This window comes from Anabrus simplex, chromosome 8, assembly GCF_040414725.1.
Source record: "Anabrus simplex isolate iqAnaSimp1 chromosome 8, ASM4041472v1, whole genome shotgun sequence".
In the NCBI taxonomy this organism is placed as follows: Eukaryota; Metazoa; Arthropoda; class Insecta; order Orthoptera; family Tettigoniidae; genus Anabrus; species Anabrus simplex.
The window spans coordinates 225,815,261-225,829,532 of record NC_090272.1 but is presented as its reverse complement, the minus strand read 5'-3'; the positions used below and the strand labels follow the sequence as shown (position 1 = coordinate 225,829,532).

Here is a 14,272-nt window from a genome sequence, read left to right as displayed (position 1 = left end):
GCAATGTTTGGCTCTGAGATCATAGTGTGTGGGTCTCTCCATGGCAAGTTGGGATTCACCTTTCACAAATTCACACCAGTGGTACATTTTTCTGCTATCTTTTCCCACTCTCTGAAGTTCAATGGTGATAAGATAAGGATGGCAGGAGCAGGTTTCGGGTAAAACTGGGAGCTTCAAGTTTGGACCTGCACAATGTCAGATGTGTGATGGTCGTCTTTCTGTGACTTGTGACAACTTAGGAATTCGGTCCTGCATCTATATCTGGGCAGACCTATTTTGGAGTACCACTGCCCACCCCACATGGAGAAGACTCTGAACAAATTAATTGGAGAAAAAATTATTCAACAAAGGAATTTCAAAATGAATTACAAAATAACATACATACATTATCATTAAAGACTGTTATGCCTTTCAGCATTCAGTCTGCAAACCTCTGTGAATTTACTAAACGTCGCTACAATCCTCTATTTGCATCTAGTGCTGTGGCCTCATTTAGTTCTATCCCTCTTATCTTTAAATCGTTAGAAACTGAGTCTAACCATCGTCGTCTTGGTCTCCCTCTACTCCTCATACCCTCCATAACAGAGTCCATTATTCTCCTTGGTAACCCATCCTCCTCCATACGTCTCACATGACCCCACCACCAAAGCCGGTTTGTGTGCACAACTTTATCCATTGAGTTAATTCCTAACATAGCCTTAATCTTCTCATTCCGAGTACCCTCATGCCTTTGTTCCCATCTGTTTGTACCAGCAATCATTCTCACTACTTTCATATCTGTTACTTCTAAATTATGAATAAGATATCCTGAGTCCATCTAGCTTTCGCTCCCGGAAAGCAAAGTTGGTCTGAAAACAGACCGATGTAAAGATAGTTTCGTCTGGGAGCTGACTTCCTTCTTAGAGAACACTGTTGATTGCAACTGCGAGCTCACTGCATTAGCTTTACTACAACTTGATTCAATCTCATTTACTATATTGCAACCCTAGGAGAATACACAACCTAAATACTTGAAATTATCTACCTGTTGCAACTTTGTATCACTAATCTGACATTCAATTCTGTTGAATTTCTTACCTAGTGACATCAATTTAGTCTTCAAAAGGCTAATTTTCATACCATACTTATTGCACATATTTTGAAGGTCCAAGATATTAGACTGCAGGCTTTTGGCATAATTTACCATTAAGACCAAGTCGTCAGCATAGGCCAGACTGCTTACTATATTTCCACCTAACTTAATCCCTCCCTGCCACTTTATACCTTTCAGCAGATGATCCATGTAAACTAAAAACAGCAAAGTTGAAAGATTACATACAGCCTTGTCTAACCCCTGTAAGTACCCTGAACCAAAAACTCATTCTACCATCAATTCTCACTGCAGCCCAATTGTCAACATAAATGCCTTTGATTGATTTTAATAATCTATCCTTAATTCCATAGTCCCCCTGTATGACGAACATTTTTTCCCTCTGTACCCTACCATATGCTTTCTCTAGATCTACGAAACATAAACACAACTATCCTTTCCTCCCGTAACATTTTTCAATTACCTGACGCATACTGAAAGTCTGATCCTAACAGCCCCTCTGTGGTCTGAAACCACACTGGTTTTCATCCAACTTCCTCTCAATCACTAATTGCACCCTGCCTTCCAGAATGCCAGTGAATACTTTGCCTGGCATACTAATCAATGAGATACCTCGATAGTCGTTGCAATCCTTCCTGTTCCCTTGCTTATAGATAGGTGCAATTACTGCTTTTGTCCAATCTGAAGGTACCTTACCAACACTCCATGCTAATCTCACTACTCTATGAAGCCATTTCATCCCTGCCTTCCCACTATACTTCACCATTTCAGGTCTCTCTCTCATTCTCCTCAACCTGATGGTTGGTGGGTAGCATGACTGTCCTCGTCCAACGACCTTCTATCCCAAGCCAGCTGCTTGATTAGTTGATATGGACGTCACCCTTTAATGCCATCGAGGAACCCTGCTCTTGGTCGTCCTCTTCTAGTCTTTCCTTCCAGTTTCCCTTCAAGCAGTGTGGTGCACCATGATTTATGCCGGAGTAAATAACCTCTCCAATTACATCTTCTTTTTGCGATCATTTTCTCTAGACTGATGGTTTCTTCAACTCTCTTGAGAACTTCTTCATTTGTTAACCTGTGAGTCCAGGAAATTCGTAACATTCAATGCCAGCACCACATTTCAAATGCATTTATTCTTTTCTTATCATCTTTTAATAGAGTCCAGGTTTCAGAGCCATAGGTTGCAATGCTCCAAATGAAGCTCTTAATGAAATGCTTTCTTACTGGTAGGGATATTGCCTTGGAGTCAACAGGCTTCTTTTTTTATTGAAAGCTTCTATGGCCTGGGCTATTCGAGAACGGACGTCCTTTTCACACCTCCCATCAGATGTAATGATGCTTCCCAAATAACTGAACTGATTTATTTGAGTCAATTTTTCTCCTTCCAACCAAATTGTTTACCATCCGGAGTACATTTCATTATCTTGGTGTTTGTTTTGTTAACATTCATGTTACATGTTAGTATTAGTAGATCATTCAATTTCTTTAGTGAGGTCTCTATCTCTTTCTCAGTTTCAGCTATGAGGGCAATATCATCCGTAAAATGTATTGTTTGGTATAGTTGGCCATTTATTTTTTTTTCCATGGGTGGAGGTGGCTGAAAAACTCTTTCATTGCTTCTTCTAAATACACATTGAATAATAGAGGTGACAGACCATATCCTTGCCTTACTCCTTTTCTTATTTTCGCATTGATTTGCTCCTTTCCTATAAGCGCTGTCTGGTTCTTGTACAGCTGACAGATGATTTTCTGATCTCTGTAGTCCACTTTCAGACTTCTAAGGGCTTTAAACATAATATTCCAGTTAACATTATCAAACGCTTTCTCTATATCAATGAAAGCAATTAGGATGTTCTTACTGATTCTTAGGGCTTGTTCATTAATTGTTCTAAGGCTCAGAATTGCTTCTCTTCTTCCTCTGTTTCTTCTAAACCTGAATTGATCCTCTGAGAGATTTTCTTCTCTTCTTTTCTCCATGCAATGGTAAACAATTCTTGTAATAATTTTGGAGGCAAGTGTTACCAGGCTTAACATTCCATAATCTTGACATCTCTTTGCATGATTCCTTTTTGGGATAGGTCTCAATACAGTTTTCTCAAAATCTTCCAGTATTTCTCCGCTAGTATAAATATCATTTACTAGTTGGTATAAAGAAGTTTTTGGCATATCCCCTAGAGCTTGTAGCATTTCACCTGGAATTGAGTCTACTCCAGGAGCTTTCCTTTGTTTTAGCTCATTCAAAGCTTTATCAAATTCCTCTCTAAGTATACATGGTCCCAGATCATCTTGTTCTATCTCACTTTCATTTTGTATTACATCGTCATCTATTTGTTCTTCATACAGGCCTTCTACATATTCTTTCCATATTATAGCTATCTTATCCTGCTCTATTATCACATCTCCATTGCTTCCTTTTATTGTACACAAGGGCTTTATCTTTCTTTGGAACAGCCTCCGGACTTCTGGAAAAGCCTTTTTGGTGTTACCTTTGGTTATATTTTCATCTATCTGTTTACACTGTGCTTCGATCCACTCTTCCTTTGCTTTTATATTTTCTTGATGGATTTTATTTCGTATTTTCTTGTATTCTCCATGATTTCCTTTCCTTTTGGCCATCTGGCATGCGTTCATTAGTTCCAAAAAGTGGGGTGTAACCCATGGCTTATAGATTTTCCTCTCTTCTTTTCCAAAACAGTCTTCTGCTGCATCAATTATTTGTTTCTTGATTTCTTCCCATTTTTCTTGAGCACTACTTCCAGCCACTACTTCAGTATTAATTTTGTTATTAGTTTCTTCTTTGAACATTTTGAATGCTCTATGAGAAGTATCGGGAGAAAGGTAAAACATGTATAACTGTTTTTCTGGACATTGAGAAAGCATATGACCATGTACCACGCAGGCATATACGGGAATGTTTGAGACATAAGAAAGTGCCCGATGATATCATAGCACGAGTACAATGATTGTATGATGTAATCAAGTTTTGTGTCCAGGTCCAGGATGGAAGGTCCAGTTGGTTTGAAACAAAGAGTGGAATTCAGCAAGGAAGTTGTCTTTCACCAGTTCTCTTCATAATCATAATGGATGAAGTTTTAAAAAGTGGTTAAAAGATGTCAAATATGTGAGTGATAGGATCATCCAGATGAGACTAAGTGTTGGTAATGCACATCAAACTCTCCTGCAAGTATATGCACTGCAGACAGGATGTACCACAGAAGAGAAAGAGCAATTCCTTATCGAACTTGAGGAACAAATAACACAGGAGAACACAATCATTATGGGTGATCTGAATGCCCAAGTTGGTAAAGAAAGACTAGACTGTGAAAACATCATTGGCCCCCATGGCTATGGTAACAGAAACTCTGAAGGAGAGAACGTGATTGATTTCTGTGTGCGAAACAACTTAACCATCCAGAACACATGGTATCAGAAGAGGGACAGCCATAAAATAACGAGATACAGCTGGGATGGAAAGCTCAAGACTATGATCGACTTCATCATCACTGATAGAAAAGCTGGTCAGTATGTTACAGATGTTAAAGTCCTACCCAGCAAGTGCCTAGATAGCGACCATCGGCTATTAATCACTGATCTAAAAGATATTCATGTGCCCAAAATTAAACAAAAAATGCCAAAGATTAAGACATGGCTGTTGAAGGACATGGAGAAGAAAGGAAACTATGAAGTAAGGATAACAGCTAAATTACCCAAAACTGAGAAAGGGGGAGTAGAAGAAGAATGGTCCTTATTCAAAGAAACCCTTGTAAAAGAAGCCACGGAAATTTGTGGAAAAACAAGTGTCATACCAAAAGAGAAGGAAACACCTTGGTGGAATGACCGAGTGAAGACAGCAGTAAAAGATATAAATATACTGAAAAGAAAATTAGACCTCGAAAAACAGAAAACAGATGATAGACGAAATGAATTAGAAATTGAACATCTAGCACAGGAATACCGGAAAAAGAAACTGGCTGTAAAATGACTGATCCAGGAAGAAAAGGAAAAGGTGCTGGGATGACTTTACTACAAGGATAGAGGAAGACTGTCAAAGAAGTAGGAAACTACTATACAAAATAGTAAACAGTAAAAAAAATGAAAATATAAACATCATTGCACTGGAAACAGATAATGGTAGCTTAATACAAACAGAGGAAGGGATCAGGGATGAAATGAAGAAGTACTTCAACATGCTGTTAAATGGAGATGGGGGCAACACCACTACCAATGATTGTAGTGAAGATGAAGCTGAAAACAACAAATACCCATTAACATGGCTTGAGGTAGAAACAGCACTAAAGAGCATGCAAAATGGGAAGTCACCAGGCTTGGATGATCTCAGCTAAGACATGATAAAGGCAGCTGGAATACCAGGCTTGAATTGGATATATAGAGTGTTATCAGTGACTTGGGAAAGTAACAAAATTCCAGAAGATTGGAGTAAAGGAGTCATCATCCCACTGTTCAAAAAGGGCAACCGACAGAAATGTGGACATTACAGAGGCATCACACTGTTGTCACACACGCTGAAACTGCTGGAAAAGATCATAGAAACAAGACTTAAGAAGACAGTGGAACCTTTGCTTGAGGAAGAACAACACGGGTTCAGGAAAGGTCGAAGTACTGTGGATCTTATCTTTGCAGTAAAGATGCTGACAGAAAAGTACTGGGAATATGGAAGAAGTCTTGTGATTGCATTTGTGGACATTGTAAAAGCATATGATAGTGTTCCTCGAAACAAGATATGGGAATGTCTGGAAGACCTAAAGGTGCCAAAGTATTTAACTGACAAAGTCAAGATGCTATACCAGAAGTGCTACAGCTGTGTCCAGATAGGCAATGGATGATCAAAATGGTTTGAAACAAAGAGAGGTGTCCAACAAGGAAGTGCTCTGTCACCACTCCTGTTCGTAATAGTAATGGACAAGGTCATCAAATTTATCAAGAAAATGGACAGTGAACCAAACGCCCTGGTATTTGCTGATGATGTGCTTTTATGGGGAGAGACAGAAGCTGAAGTTCAGACGAAACTTAATGAATGGAACAACACATTCAAAAATTTTGGACTGAAGATGAACAAAACAAAGACAGTGGAAATGACCATCAACAGGGAAGGAACAAGCTCAAATATATTTCTGGAAGGAGCAAAAATCGAATCAGCTTCCCACTTCAAGTACCTCGGAAACACAATCTCGAAAGACAACACTGTTAAGCAGGAAATACTCAGCAGGACACAGAAAGCATCGAACTTCTACAGTCAAGTCAGAAGTCTTCTCTGGGACTGCAAAATACCACAGAAAGCGAAAACAAACATGTACCACACTTACGTCGTACCAATCCTCACGTATGGTTTAGAGACATGTACCCTACTAAACAAAGACTTCAATAGAATCCAAGCAACTGAAATGAGATTCATTAGAACCATGAACCAAACAACCAGAAAGGACAAGATCACAAATGAAGTGAATAGGAAAGTAGCTGGTATTGAGGTTCCTATTATCAGTGTCATAAAGAAACGCAGACTTCATTGGTATGGGCACATAATGAGAATGAACAGGGAAAGACCTGCCAGAAAATATTTCGACCTTAATCTCATAGGAAGAAGACCACAGGGAAGACCAAGAAAATGTTGGATAGAGAGTGTAAGATCAGATATGCAGAAGAGAGGATACAAATGGGACGTTATACTGGATCAGGAGATGGCGAGCGCTTGTACACCACACCTGGGAAACTGGAGTTGGGAAATGATAATGATGATGATGATGATGATGATGATAAAAGAAAGGATCCAACATCCAATGCCCTGGTATTTGCTGATGATGTAATGGTATGGGGTGAGACAGAAGCAGAAGTACAAACTAGACTAGATCTCTGGCATGAAGCTTTTACAACCTTAGGTCTCAAAATCAGCAAAACAAAGACAGTTGGCTTGGTGTTGAGTAGAAACTCTCCAACTGTTCATCTAAGAATTAGAGATGAGGAGATGGATATTGTAGACAAATTCCAGTATTTAGGTAGTGTTCTGTCATCAGACAATACCATACATCAAGAGATTACCAACAGAATACAGAAAGCTTCCAAATTCTATCACACTGTATGTCAAATACTTTGGGATGAAACATTTCCGTTAGTTTCCAAGATCAGCTTGTACAAAATATATCTAGTACCAATTCTGACGTATGGCCTGGAAGCAGCAACATTTACTGGATCAACAACAGGCAACAGAAATGAAGTTCCTCTGTTCTTGTCTACAAAAAACAAAGATGGATAAAATAAGGAATGTGGATATCTGGCAACAGCTTGGATTGAAAAGAAGCCTACTGGAGACTCTAGAAGTGAAGAGATTCCAATGGTATGGTCGCATAAAAGGAATGGACCCTCACAGAACTCCTCGAACATACTTTGACCACAATGTTCCTGGAAAGAGACCAAGAGGAAGACCTCGTGATGTTTGGGAAAAACAGATATTGAAGGACCTTGAAATTAGAGATGTGAACTGGCATCGCATACATGAGCAGCATCTGTGGATGGATAGGACAAACTGGAGGAGGCTTGTACACAATCACACCTGGCTTGCTGGAGCGAAGAAATGATGATGATTATTTTTCTATTCACAGCATTCAGAAAATTTAAAAGAAATCTTAATGGTATTGTAATCATTGTCGATAATAAGCACATACCATCCTCAATATTTCCTACATGTTTAAAGTCAAAATATTCAAAATTGTAAATTATGTGGTGCTCTTAAAAGGGACTTGCAAAATGCTACTAATCAGCCTGGCATTCTCGGCACATTCTCAGCATGAGAACATCGCACTAAGAGGACCGGTATGGACCAATTAGTTTTTCAATAGGAACTTTGAAATCAGCTGACATTGCTACCACCTTTACTGATAGCAAGGACAACTTGGAGCAATGGAAACAACACTCCTCCACTCTTTTAAAATCACAACCTACCACAGCTGAGGACTTGCTCCGAGATGTATCACAGCAGGCCCCACAGTCATGGATGACCATGCCACCGTCATACCAGGAAATCTGAGAGGCTCTTAAACTGACACCCAGAAAAGCACCTGGACCTAACATCATTCCACTGGAACTGATTCAGGGGGAAGCTGTATTCTTAAAGCAGAAGGATTATTACTTTAAGAAGAAGTACAACTGGGGCAACCATCCTCCATCAACACTAATCAGAAGAAAAATTAAGTTATTGCCCACAGAAAGACAAGGGCCATGAAGGGCAAGAAAATGAAAGCCTCCCTAGGCCTCGCAAAGTTAATACCATCAGGATCACCATATTCAAGATAGGTGGTTGCAGTATATCCTTGTTGTCTGTGGCCAGCAAAACTTCTTGCAAGGATTCTACTTAGCTGTATTCAGATTGTCTCTGAGAAGAGTGTGTTGTTTTCTGTTTTAACCCATTCACTGCCAAACCCGTATATATAGGTTATTCAATGCCGTGCTTCGTCTGCCAAACCTGTATATATACGTTTTGGTACAGTGTGTACTTCACCGATCTTACAAATATATGCGATACAGTGTCATGCTTTGAGATTCCGTGGAAATGCTCAAGGAAGTTCTGTACGGTGGATACACCACTCCATTTTATGTGTTTTGAAAGCGATCTGGTGTTATTTCAGCTTCGTTGGAGTGGAACATCTTTCCCGCTTATGTGTAGCCATCATGGCATCTTGAAGTATACATTTATTTCTTGTTTATTATTATTCCTAAGAAGAAGAATCTCCTGTTAACAAAGAAATTGAATGTTTCCTCATAAATAGTGATTCTGGAGTGCTATATTTTGATAATAAAGATGGAGAATATCTATGTGGCGATATTGAACTACAGGGAAGTGCGAGACAAAGTAGTAATGATGAATCTCATGCGGAATTGTCATCCCTTCCTCAGAGAAATTATTTTTCCCTGAATGTAAATGATTTTGATAATACCAGTTCTTGGATCAAAAATTTTATATTATATTTCAGTAATATTATCACCGAGTGGAGTAGCACCGCGTATTATCATACTACGTCTATGAGCCGGGCTGAGTGGCTCAGATGGTTGAGGCGCAGGCCTTCTGACCCCAACATGGCAGGTTCGATCCTGGCTCAGTCTGGTGGTATTTGAAGGTGCTCAAATACGTCAGCCTCATGTCGGTAGATTTACCGGCACGTAAAAGAACTCCTGCAGGACTAAATTCCGGCACCTCGGCGTCTCCAAAAACCGAAAAAGTAGTTAGTGGGATGTAAAACAAATAACATTAAATTAATTAACTATGTCTATTGAGCCAAGCTCAGCACTCGGCAGGCGAGTGGGTTCGAACCCCACCATCAGCAGTCTTGAGAAAGTTTTTTTTTTTTTTTGTTTCCCTTTTGCACTCGCAAGCAAAAGCCGGGACAGTTCCTATTCATAAACCACAGCCAAATCCTTCAATTTCCTTACTGAGTTTCATTCACCATCATTCATTTCATATTCATTATCTTCTCAACTGAGATTTGCATCACCGAGCTCGATAGCTGCAGTCACTTAAGTGCGGCCAGTATCCAATATTCGGGAGATAGTAGGTTCGAACCCCACTGTCAGCAGCCCTGAAATGGTTTTCCGTGGTTTCCCATTTTCACACCAGGCAAATGCTGGGGCTGTACCTTAATTAAGGCCACGGCCGCTTCCTTTCCACTCCTAGCCCTTTCCTGTCCGATGGTCGCCATAAGACCTATCTGTGTAGGTGCGACGTAAAGCAACTAGCAAAAAAAGAAAGAAAAAAAGAGATTTGCATCGGGAAGGGCATCTGGCCATAAAAATATGGTGTAAAATATCTTACTTCATCCCCGACCCCGTATTGGACTGCGGGGCTAAGGGGACTATGTGCATTCCATTAATTGTATCAGTAAACATGTATCTGTGAAAGTGCTTCTTCCTTAAAAAAAAAAAAAAAAAAAAGGCCCAGAGGGCTCGCTTGGTCATCAAAACTCGGCAGTGAAAAGGTTAAGAAAAAGTACCACTAGGTAACAATCCTCTCTGAAAAAATTAAATGGAGACAAAAATAAAAATAAAATATCTATTCAACAGAGGAATCTGAAAGTGAATTAAAAATAAAACAAAAATGTTATTAAGCTGAGAAGGTCACCAATGCATCAAAAGGGAACATAGGTTCCCTAAGTAATAGAACACTTGCAATTTACATGCCCCTGAATAATCCACTCTCACACATAAAGAAATTGACAAGCTCAGCAATATTTGCTTCATTGGCTGGTATGAGTTTGAGTGTCTTCTGCAGGTAAAGTTTCCGCCTTAGGCCAGAGAGATCGGCGCACTCTGTGAGGATGTGGGCCACGGTGAAGACAGCACCACAAGAACACACTGGAGGTCTTCTCTCTTCAAGAGGTAAGAGTGCATAGATCTTTCATGACGTATCCTCAGCCCATACAAAACAACGGCCTCTCTCCGTGAAGGCTGGAAAGAGTACCGCCACACGGTCGCTCTCAGCTTGTTGGGGGTACGGATTGCTGGCCACTCGGCCCACCAAGATGGTTCGTCATAACTGAAAACAAGTATCCCTAGCTGGTACATTCACAGGTCTAGTGGTAAAAGTACCGCTTCTCTTGTAGCTTCATCTGCAAGTTTCTTTTCTGCAATCCCAATGTGGCTCAGGAGCAACGTGAAAGTGATTCTGGTGCCAGCATCACACAACCTGGCTAGAAAGTCATGAATCCACAGTCCACATGGATGTTGTGGGAAACAGTTGTCAATAGACTGCAGAGAACGTAACGAGTCAGTACACACTAGAAAGTGATCTCTTTTGTCACACAGTACAAATTGCAGAGCTTTTCAGGTGGCAAAAAAGCTCCGCAGTATATACTGTACACTACAGACACTAGGAAGAGAGATCTTTGTGCTAATATCATCGCGAAAGAGCATCCCATAGTTTCTCTGATCTTAGAACCATCTGTGAACATGTTTTGAGGCTGGAAAGTGGTGAACAAAGTCCTCAAAATACTTGCAATGAACAGAGGCATCCATGTCCACCTTGGATCCACAGTTTTATATCCAGTAAGGAGAATTTGAAGGATCTTGCTACGAAACTGAATCTAGTGAAGAAGTCAGCTAAGCATAACATGATGGAAAGCATAATATTGTTACATACTATAAACTTCATTTTTGGGTCTGTATTGACAAGATATTATTGAAAATGTTCAACAGGTTCCCTGAGGTTCCACCTATTCAATACAACTTATAATCTTGTAGATAAGTTCACACACAACTTATAATCTTGTAAGTTGTATTGAATAGGTGGAACCTCAGGGAACCTGTTAAACATTTTGAATAAGCATACTATTGGCCGTCATATAAATTTTAGTGAAAAATGGAAGGGAATGTATATGTACTTTAAGGCAGAAACAGGTTCCACAAAGGACATTCCAGAAATTATTAATGAACAAAGGGAGAACATATAATTTAATTAACAAAGTTTTAATCTACCTACTCAATACTATACAATAATTGTAATGCCTATGTATACTAAGGTAGGCCAAAAAAACTAGATTTTTTTTTCCAAGTCGTAATACTGCGGAAAAGTTGCGATTTGGGGAGAATAAAACAGGGTAAAGAAAGAAACAAAATAGGTTAATTTCTTTCGGTCGCGCATGTGCTCTAAAATTTGCCGAAATTCAGAAAAAATGAATATTTTTACGATAATTTTCTACCTTGCTTAACTTGTCAATATTTAAATGTAATAGCTCTAGTCGACTCTTACTCGAACCAATAATGATTTAGAAAAAATAATGGTTCAAATCGGTTAAGGTCTTCCGCTCGTGCAACAGCCGTCAAAAATCTAACAAACTCTTGCGCTCGTCGTAACTCGCTCGCGTCAAAGACTCTGATGCTCAGCCCACCTACCATTCTCGCCGCCACGCCGTGCCATTGTTGTGTCACTCTGCACTTATCTCTCATGTTTGATGTGTGTTTCATTCGCTCTTCCAGTTACTATTGTGGCATTTGCATCTACTGTATTTCGATGTTTGTTTTGTGTTATGACATTTTTGTGTAACTTCGTGACTTAACGGTGGTATACTATGGCTGTACCTCAGAAACTCATCACAAGACAGGTATTTGATTGCCCTATATTTGCTGCACCTAAAGACTTTTCATCAAACAAGCTAAAGTTAAGGTTGTTATCCTTGTAGTAAAAGTAGCGATAGCGACCAAGATATTGGTCTTCATCATCAGTTTCAACAATATTTACATTTGAATATGAGCACGAGGGTTTCAGATGAGATTCAGATTCATCATCCAGAGTTAAACGGCTGTCATGCGATCTCCTTTACAATGATTTAATACGTTTCTTTGTTTCAGACACGTCCAACCCTCCAATTTTTCCTATTCCATGTGCTCGTAATAAGTAAACAAATCTTAGCCCAGTAGCAGGTATCTTCTGTTACAAATTCAGTTAACAAAGATGGGGTATTTGCAAGCCACTGTCAGAAAGCAATGAGCATTTTTTCTTGAACTCGTCAATTTTCTGCTTAAACGAATCTTTATTTTTGTCCCGAGTAAATGATTTTCGAATGCTGTAATATTTATCATGCAACACTTTTATAAGTTGCACAATTCTCTTATCTGTAACCGTTGGTATGGATGCTTTCTGATACAAACCAATTATTTTGTTAGCTACTGTACTGGCAATGTGTGAAAAACTGACACTCTTATTATTAACTTTAAGCGCCAAGTGGTATCTCTCCTGTGAACAACACCGAATCACGTTCTCACCACTAGGAAGCTTGTTTGATGAAAAGTCTTTAGGTGCAGCAAATATAGGGCAATCAAATAGCTGTCTTGTGATGAGTTTCTGAGGTACAGCCATAGTATACCACCGTTAAGTCACAAAGTTACACAAAAATGTCATAACACAAAACAAACATCGAAATACAGTAGATGCAAATGCCACAATAGTAACTGGAAGAGCGAATGAAACACACATCAAACATGAGGGATAAGTGCAGACTGACACAACAATGGCGCGGCGTGATGGCAAGAATGGTAGGTGGGCTGAGCGTTAGAGTCTTTGACCCAAGCGAGTTACGACGAGCGCGAGAATTTGTTACATTTTTGACGGCTGTTGCGCGAGCGGAAAACCTTAACCGATCTGAACCATTAATTTTTCTAAATCATTATTGGTTTGAGTAAGAGACGACTAGAGCTATTATATTTCAATATTGACAAGTTAAGCAAGGTAGAAAATGATCGTAAAAATATTCATTTTTCCGAATTTCGGCAAACTTTAGACCATGTGCGCGACCGGAAGATATGAACCTATTTTGTTTCTTGTTTTACCCCATTTTATTTTCCCCAATTAGCAACTATTCCGCGGTATTACTACTTAGAAAAAAGAATTCGAGTTTTTTCGGCCCACCCTAATGTATACATTACAATGTATTAAGGGACCAATAATGAAATTCATAACCTTGGAGGAACAAAGAGAGTGTATATGTGAGGATTTAGAGAAGTCAACAGTATGTAAAGATTGTTGGTTACAAGAATAATTTCCAGACAGAGAAGGTGACTGTATCAATGAAGTATTGACATTTACCTTTGATAAATATATATTTACAATAAGATACAAACGTTGAAAACTTTCTTTTTACAAGTTGCTTTACGTCGCACTGACACAGATAAGTCTTATGGCAATGATGGGGTAGGAAAGGGCTAGGAGTGTGAAGGGAACAGCCATGGCCTTAATTAAGGTACAGTCCCAGCATTTGTCTAGTTTGAAAATGGGAAAGCATGGAAAACCGGAAAACCACGAGTTGAAAACTATCTGAAGTATTGATCAGATTACTGTTTGCACAAAGGAGCTACACCAAATGAATGGATATTTGCTATAGAATCCCCTGTGTATAAACGATAGCCGATAATTAATTATAGGCCAGTCAGCTTGACATACATTCCATGTAAGCTTTGGGAAAGCATTCTATCTCATTATATATTTGACATGTTTGCAAAATTATGAATTGGCTGATAGAAGGCAGTCCAGGTTTAGGAAATGTTATTCCACTGAGGGTCAACTTGTAGGAGTCTAGCAAGATAAAGCAGATATTTTATATTCAGCAAGTCAAATGAGGGATATAATAGAAACACAGTTAGAGGAAGAACAATACTGCTTTAGACCGAATAGATCAACAATAGACT

At 39.3% G+C, this 14,272-nt stretch overlaps 1 protein-coding gene across 1 annotated transcript in view; it reads right to left on the bottom strand.

The window, feature by feature from the left end:
- LOC136879384 (polycystin-1-like protein 2) overlaps positions 1-14,272 on the bottom strand; it is a 421,935-nt gene that overhangs the window by 117,639 nt on the left and 290,024 nt on the right. The window lies entirely within an intron of this gene.